Source organism: Quercus lobata, chromosome 1, assembly GCF_001633185.2.
Source record: "Quercus lobata isolate SW786 chromosome 1, ValleyOak3.0 Primary Assembly, whole genome shotgun sequence".
Taxonomy (NCBI): domain Eukaryota; kingdom Viridiplantae; phylum Streptophyta; class Magnoliopsida; order Fagales; family Fagaceae; genus Quercus; species Quercus lobata.
The window spans coordinates 33,653,009-33,661,097 of NC_044904.1; the positions used below are offsets into that span (position 1 = coordinate 33,653,009).

At 30.1% G+C, this 8,089-nt stretch overlaps 1 non-coding gene across 1 annotated transcript; it reads right to left on the reverse strand.

Annotated features, from left to right (window-relative positions):
* Positions 1 to 329: 329 nt before the first annotated feature.
* TRNAR-UCG lies at positions 330 to 403 on the reverse strand. The gene has a single exon. It is a non-coding gene; the product is annotated as a tRNA-Arg (tRNA).
* Between the last annotated feature and the right edge of the window lie 7,686 nt (positions 404 to 8,089).

Below are 8,089 nucleotides of genomic sequence, written 5' to 3' on the forward strand. Positions count from 1 at the left end.
AAATTTGCCACAATTTTGCAATTGCACATAGCAATGTGCCAATGGCCCAATGACCCAATTTAGGTTCGTACCACTCACAAAATTAAACGAAAAGTTTATTTCTTTAGTTGATGGAAAAAATTTAGTAAAATAGTTGGAAAATTGATAGCCTTTTCTTTAGTTGATGGACAAAAAATTTAGTAAAATAATTGGGAAATTGATAGACTTAATCAAATGTTTTAGGATTTATCCCAAAATAAATTTGGATTGGGCTGTGGAGGAAGCACATGAGCTGAGACTGAAGCCCATAGTGTATTTTCACAAAAATAGCATTGAATGGCAATTCCAAACGACCACAGTGGGAGTCGAACCCACGACCTTTTGATCCGAAGTCAAACGCGCTAATCCACTGCGCTATGCGGTCCTGCTTGTGCAAGTAGGACGTGTATTATTTATATAACAACTACCGTTCATGTCTCTTCGTTTTTTCTCCAGATAATAGGATCCGATGCCACAATACACCCTATAGTTTGATGACACAAAATGAGGGTAATATGCACACTTTCTACATTTATTTGCACTCCTTTTATTCTTCTTTTTTTGGTGGTTAAATGAAAAAAAGAAAATTTTAACTTTGCAATTTCTAACAATTTATAAAGAATAAAAGTCATAAAACCCAAGATCTCCACTTGTAAAAAAGTCAAAAACTATTATACTATACTATACTAGATTTCACACTCCGGTGGTCATGATTTGCAAGTATACTAACTCTAATTTTTAATAATTAATGTGGTGATTTTCAAAACTGGGGTCCCAACCTAAGTGGAAACTCTTTGAGTTAATTCAACCTAGTTTGACATTATTGGAAAGAGACTAGGAAATATTTTCACCACTTATTTTAGTCACGGGCATCTTTCTCTTTTTTCTTCTATTTTTAATATATAAAAAAAGAGTTGCGAGAAAAGGGAATCAGAAAGGGATCAGAATGTGAATTTATTAGTTATTGAATCCAAATAATTGACTTTGTAATAATTTACGTTTCTCTAAGTTTGACTCTTCCCAATAAATCCAAATAAATACTCCTATTCAAGATTTTATTGACTTTGTTTGTAAATGCCATGCTATTATAGGAGACATCGTTGAAGTGCAATCCAATTTCTGTGTGTTTGGATTGATTCATTTTTCTTATTTAAAATAAGCTGAATATAATTATAATTATAGCTAAAAATTCTATAATATATATAAATAAAATTAAAAATGTTTACCTTTTTGTTGACTCTTTCTAATGTGATACATCAACTTTAAAGACCTCACAAATATACAAGTAGGATCGTGCCCAAAAAAAAACGTGAACATAGTTATTCTAAGTAACTGTATTTAACCAAATAAATGAAGCAAGCTAACAAATGGCCAAATACATGAGGCTTGTTAATAAATTGTAGTAATGAGTCTCTAGACCTACCCTAATTCTTTTTTTTTTTTTTTTTGGTAAGGGGTTTTATCAATTGGGTCTGTAAGGAAATATACCTCTTCTATTTTACAATACCATTAGAGACTTTCCCAATACAAAATTCAATCACAACTCTCTTGTGAGATGATAAAAGATTTTCCTATCTGGACTAATAAAATCTAGTTAAATTGCTTTTATTATTCCTCTTCTAGCCAGAGTCAACAAAAACATCAAAAAATAGTCCAGCTCATGTAGTTACTTTTTTTAATTAGATGAGGAAAATTGATAATGAATTGAAATGTTACCAAATTTGCTTTTACTTACACCATCGACATGTGAATGTCGTTGATACCTTGATGAAAAATGCTAAGGTTGACACTTGGTGTCGGTGTCGCGTACACATGGTGTCATTGTCAAAAATCTGAACAACCTTGAATATTTGAGAAAAAAACAGAACTGGATTGAACCAGGCCTGTTGATTTGCAGGGAATTTGCTTATTGAGAAGGAAATAATTCAACGATCTCGACCCAAATGTTTTCTGATTTTTTAACCATACACGTACGGGTTCACATATTCAGGTCAATCTCTTTCAGTTTTTGTGATCTTGTGTAGAGAACAGTGTGGGTCCATTAGGTCGAATTGTCACTACAATACGCGGTTCTCCTTCATAAGCAATTAAGCATACACCCATCCACAGTCTAAGATCCATTGATTTGATTATTTTCCAACCATCTAGATTCTAGATGACTAGATCTTTTATTTTTAATTAAGATTCTTAATATATATGTTGGAACTTGCAAGGACGATGAAGCACCACGTAAATTAAAGTGGTATTTTAGATAGTGATTCAAGTATTTAATTATGGTTTTTTTTTTCTTTTCTAAATAAGTACTTAATTATGGTGGGTCCCAATTAAGTCATCTATAAAAAAATTTATTGTCAAATAAGGGATTGAGTTTAAATCCCATTTACGTAAAAAAATAAACTTATTTGTATGATTGTATCTTGAAATATTAGTAAAAAGTAATTATCATGTAGGTTTCAACTCTTATCATTTATCTCCACACAAAAAAAAAAAAAAAAAAAAAAAAAAACTCTAATAGGAGAGTTACTTTATACCTAATTATGGTGAACCACCTCAAGTTTAAAATAGTGGACCTAGCACTGTCATTTGAGTTTGTGTTAAGGACAATTTAACTTGGTTTGGAGTAATCTTTTTCAACTCATTATGTACCAATTTATAAGACTATATATGAATATTTTTTATATATAAGAATTTATATATAATTATTATTTAAACAAGTCATATGATATATTAAAAAATTATAACTAAAACTATATATGAATATTTTCTTTGATTGTTACGTCACGTTTGGTAGTAAAATAGCTTCAAATTAATTTGGAACCATTTATGCTTGTAGCAACTTGGAACAAAGAAAGGCTCATAATGTTGTCCTTGTTATATGGGTTATAGAAAGTTCACCTCTTTGGGCTTCTTGTTAATCCCAAAAAGGATAAATAATACTGTGAAGTCAAGTATTGTAAAATTTCATGGTTGACGGCAGTAAACTGTAGCCAGATACCAAGATATCCACAAATAAAAAAAATTGTTAAAAACACAAACTATTTTATAAACTGTTGATATGGTGAATGTTTATTAATAAATAAAAAGAAAATATTAAAATAATAAATTATTTTATAAATTGTTGATGTGGTAAATGATTATTGGTAAATAAAAAATATGATATTAGTAGTGAGTCAAGATGGAAACTAATAAAAATTTGTTATTTTAAAATATTATAAAATAATTTGTGGTCGTAATATTACTCAAAAAGTAGTAAGTTAGATGAAAATTAGTAAAAATTTGCCAAAATAGTTTGAAAAAATATTGTAAAATATTCAGTGTGACTACTGTAGCATTAGAACAAATTAAGGGCTGGGAAATAGCTTGATGTGCATGCCTAATCCTAACCATGATTACCGGATGAAGGTTCAAGGAAAATGACACTTGTTTATTCAGTAGACGCCACAATAGATTTCCTTATTAATTTGGCCGGCTTTTAGAATTTAGTAGAACTTCAGATAAGCAGAACTCTGCGATATTTCATATTTCTAAACTTTTCAATTTCTTTTAAGGTGAAATTGAGCAATATATAAGTCCATAACCTATATTCTTCTGCTTTCTATGTATGATATTTATAATTTCTTAGTTCACGTTTCAATTTCATGTAAGAAGGTAGAATTAAACAATTTATGGGCTACTATAATAATTATCACGCTGTAATTTGGACCTATGTGCATATAAGAAATTTTTTAAAGCATTAGACCGCCCTTAAATATTAAGCTTTTGATTCTCAATATATATATAGAGCATTTAAATTTGTTTTATATGATAATTTGTTTGCAAATATTAAAATTCTTTTTTTCTATATCTCACAATGGATTACACAAAATGCAATTTTACATTACATATACGTATATATCTCTTACATAATCAACAATTTAGCCAACTGTTAGAAATATTGATTAAAAGATTAAATTCACCATATCTCAATAACTTAAACTTTTGGGACAATCGGTAATTTAAAATGGTATCAGAGTATGAGATCCTAAGGTCAATTTTTGTCTCTTCCACTCTATCTTCTATTTAAATTCCCATGTATTGAGTCTCACCTATTAAAAGGTAGTTTCGGTCCACACGTGAAGAAGAGTGTTAGAAGTATTGATTAGATGATTAAATTTATCATATCCTAATAATTTAAACTTTTGAGACACTTAAGATATTTTTTTTCTTATTGTAAGAAAGTTAGAGGTGAGTTTGGATTAAACTTGTATTTTAGTTTATTGTTTATCTATCTATATATATATATATTAAAGCATTTTTTTAGAGTATAATTTATACATTTTTTTATTTTCAACAAATAAGCAAATAATTTGTTGGCAAAAACTAATCTAAACATACGATTACTAGAACAATTTGTAGGGTCTACAAAGGACTGGATGGCAGCAAAAAGCTTTATACCAATAGTTTCAGAAATAGACCAAACAAAAAGCTTATGGGTCCATTAGCTAGACGTCATTCATGATATCATGAAGATATTCTCGATTCCTCGTTGGTTCTGAGTGGTGTTTTCGGCCACTAGCAATATTGAAACATATATCAATATGAAGATCGAGGTTAGGTCTTTATCAGAATTTAGAAACATGCACCTTCTAGCAAAATTTGACTCTCAGTATAACCTTGTTTACGAATGCACGCTGGATACTATTTATTACCAAATGTTTTTAATTTCTAATTAAATGGAACAAATGTGAAGTGATCAATGCACAGTTTCTTTGATTTAATTACTTCCGCTGAATTAATCAATCTGCTACATGCAGATCGACCTATCTAACATAATAAATAATATTTACGAGTTACGACCTAGTTGTATACTATTACTTTTAATTTTAACCAATTTGAACTTTGAACTTTGTCCTTGACATTTTCTTACAAAATTTTCAACCCCTTGTTTCAAATTTTGTAAAGAAATTCAACCTAGCTAGTTTTGTCATGTTCGAGAGGGAGAGAGAGAGAGAGAGAGAATGATTTCTGGCTCCTAGAAAAACAAAAACAAAAACAAAGACTGAAAAAATTTAGACGCAGTTGTATTTTTCATTCTCAACCTGAAAAAGAAGGGTTCAATATTATGAGTCTAAATTAACCATAGAATGAGAGAAAACCACTCAGTGTGCAGCTGGTGTCCATTAGATCAGGGTTTCAATTAGGGCAACCATACTATTTATTTTATACTTATTAGAATATTAATTCGCATCATTGGCCGAGCTATGTAGAGGTGAGCAATTTCAAGCTTAAAGTAGAAAACTAATACTCAAATCGATCACAGAGAACTTCCTCGATGATTACAAGGAAACTTAACATTAATTTTACTCATCAATATTGTGTTTACATTTTAAGTAAACTCTTTACTGGATACAACTTTTAGTCTACCATAGCACGGTTGATTTGATTAAGCCGCACTTTGTCACTACCATACGCGGTAAAGGTGTCATTAATGACCTCATGCACACAAAGGAAAACTCTGGAAACATTGCATTGCGCTGCTTAACACATTAAAAACTGATTGCAATTATTATTATTATTATTATTAATTTTACATATACAATAAAGTTGTATAATGTATATATTAGCAAGGCGAAGCATTATATCATATTGTATATGTAAGAGTGGATGCGGAAGAGAAACCATAGAATAAGAACACTAAGAATACGAGGGTTACATGGTCCAGCCTTGTCGGCTTACGTCCACGGATCCCTTAAGGGTTACATCTATATTATGTAAGAGTATAGTACAAAGCCTGTGTTACAATGAACCCTAACATAAGTATATATAAGAGACTAAACCCTACATTATTAGTACAAGTAGGAGTGGGGTTGGACCTATTACATTAGAGTAATATATCTAATATATCTCTAACAATGTTGAGAAAAAATTAGTATAAACAATTATAAGAAATATAACATGATTTTAACTTGTGTTAGGAGCAGTTCACCTAATTGACAAGTCTTTATAACACGATGTATCTATAAATTCTCCTAATTATTTTGTTTATTGATATCCACAAGGCTTTATAAACTTCCAATATATATGTGAGAATTCTTAAAATCCAAACCCACATCACAATCTACACAATTGTTGATATGTTTTAGACGCACAATAAAGAAAGCTCTTGGAACCTTACATGTAAAATAGTGGTGCTCAATTTTTTCGCTTAATTAGCTTGAAAATGACTACTATGTTAAAGGAACCGGGAGTGTCGATCTCTTTTTCAAAGTTAGCTATGATTGAAAGGAAGAGGAAGAAGAAAATAATTGGTTCCTAATTTCCACATTCTAATTCTGTTTCTGAAAATGTAGTATTATGAAGTATGAACTTCCCAGGCCAAACAGTGTCAATTGTCAAGTTAAAGATGATAAACATCATGTATTATGGTTAGGCAAGTACGTAGTAGTAGAAGCCGTGACAGTACGTAGTAGTAGAAGTCGTGACATATCAGACTATCGAATATTGCTTGGCAAATAGAGAGATTCAATTCTATTACATATCTCTTATATAATCAACACTCAACAGTACTACACCCACGAAGTTCTTCTTGTAGGAAATTTGTGGAGTGTTTGAATTAAACATTTTCTTCCTTTTTTTTGAGTTTATTTTTTTATACATAGTTTTTTAAAGCTTTATTTTTTAATAAGTATAATTGTACATTTGACAAAAATCCCAATCTAAACATACACCTACTTGAACAATTTGTAGGGTCTACAAAGGTCTGAGACGGCAGCAAAAAGCTTCAAGGAAGGCCTCTTATACGTAACCAATTCTTTCCATAATTGAAAACATGGTGGAAATAGGCCAAACAAAAGCGTATGGGTCCACTAAATGAGCTGACCAGGGGAAAATATATGTGTGAACTGTGAACCACAGACAGAGCGTGTGTAGCCTAAGACGTCATTCATGATATCATAATTCATAAAATATTCTTGATTCTTGGCTCTGAGTTTTGACTTCTGAGTGGCCATTTTCGGCCACTGGCAATATTGAAACATAAACGAGGTTAGTCTATGTCAGATACTAACACCACCTTCTAGCATAATTGAAATTAAGTAACAAAAACTATTACACACGCGTTGTTATACACGTGTTGTAAAAAAGAAAAAAAAAAAAAAAAAGTAACTGAAACTACTTCAGGATGTTTGATAGAATAGTTTGAGAATTATTGTTTGTAGTTTTTTGAAGAACGTGTGTAAAAAAGTGTGTGAAAAAATATGTAATGTTATTTAAAATGTGAAAATGTGAGTTTGAACTCACTCACCAAATAAACCCTAAGCATTGGCTTAGCATTAAAATATGTGAAAAGTTGAAAAGTTGAGATTTAGCATTGGCTTAGTATTAAAATATAATAGTGTTACAGTACTCTCATAAATTTATGATGGTACTGTAGCAAAATGATATAAGTTTTTAATATATTTTATTCCCATTATTCTCTCTTTCACTCTTTGCGTCTCTTTCATTCTTTAGAAAAATAAAAGTTGTGTGGTATATTTGTGTAAATATATTATTTTAATGTGTTATATATAAAAATAAAAGTTAAGATGTTGTGTATGTTATAAAATTATATAGTATAATTTATAAAGTAACTTTTAAAATGGTAAAATAGAATAATTTGAAGATAACGAATGTGAATGCTCACTATTTCAAATATTTAATTATTTATGTATATGTAAATACGTGCGTAACTACGTGTGTAATATTGATTACTTGGAACAAATGTGAAATGATGCATTGTTTGTTTACTTTCCATGAATTAACCAATCTACTGGATGCAAATCAACCTATGGGACAATGTGTACTCGTAATGTTGTTGTTTAGTAGTTTCTTTTAATGGCCTTAACAAAAAAAAAAAAAAATACCAAGTTGTATACTAATAAATAGTTTTAATCAGTTTGAACTTTGTCGTTTTGACATTTTCATTCAAAGCTTCAACCCCTTGTTTTAAATTATATAGAGAAATTCATCCTAGTTTTGACATTTTCGAAAGAGAGAGACAAAGCGAATTCTTTCTCGCTCCTAGAAAACCCCAAACAAAGAGTTGAGATGTGGT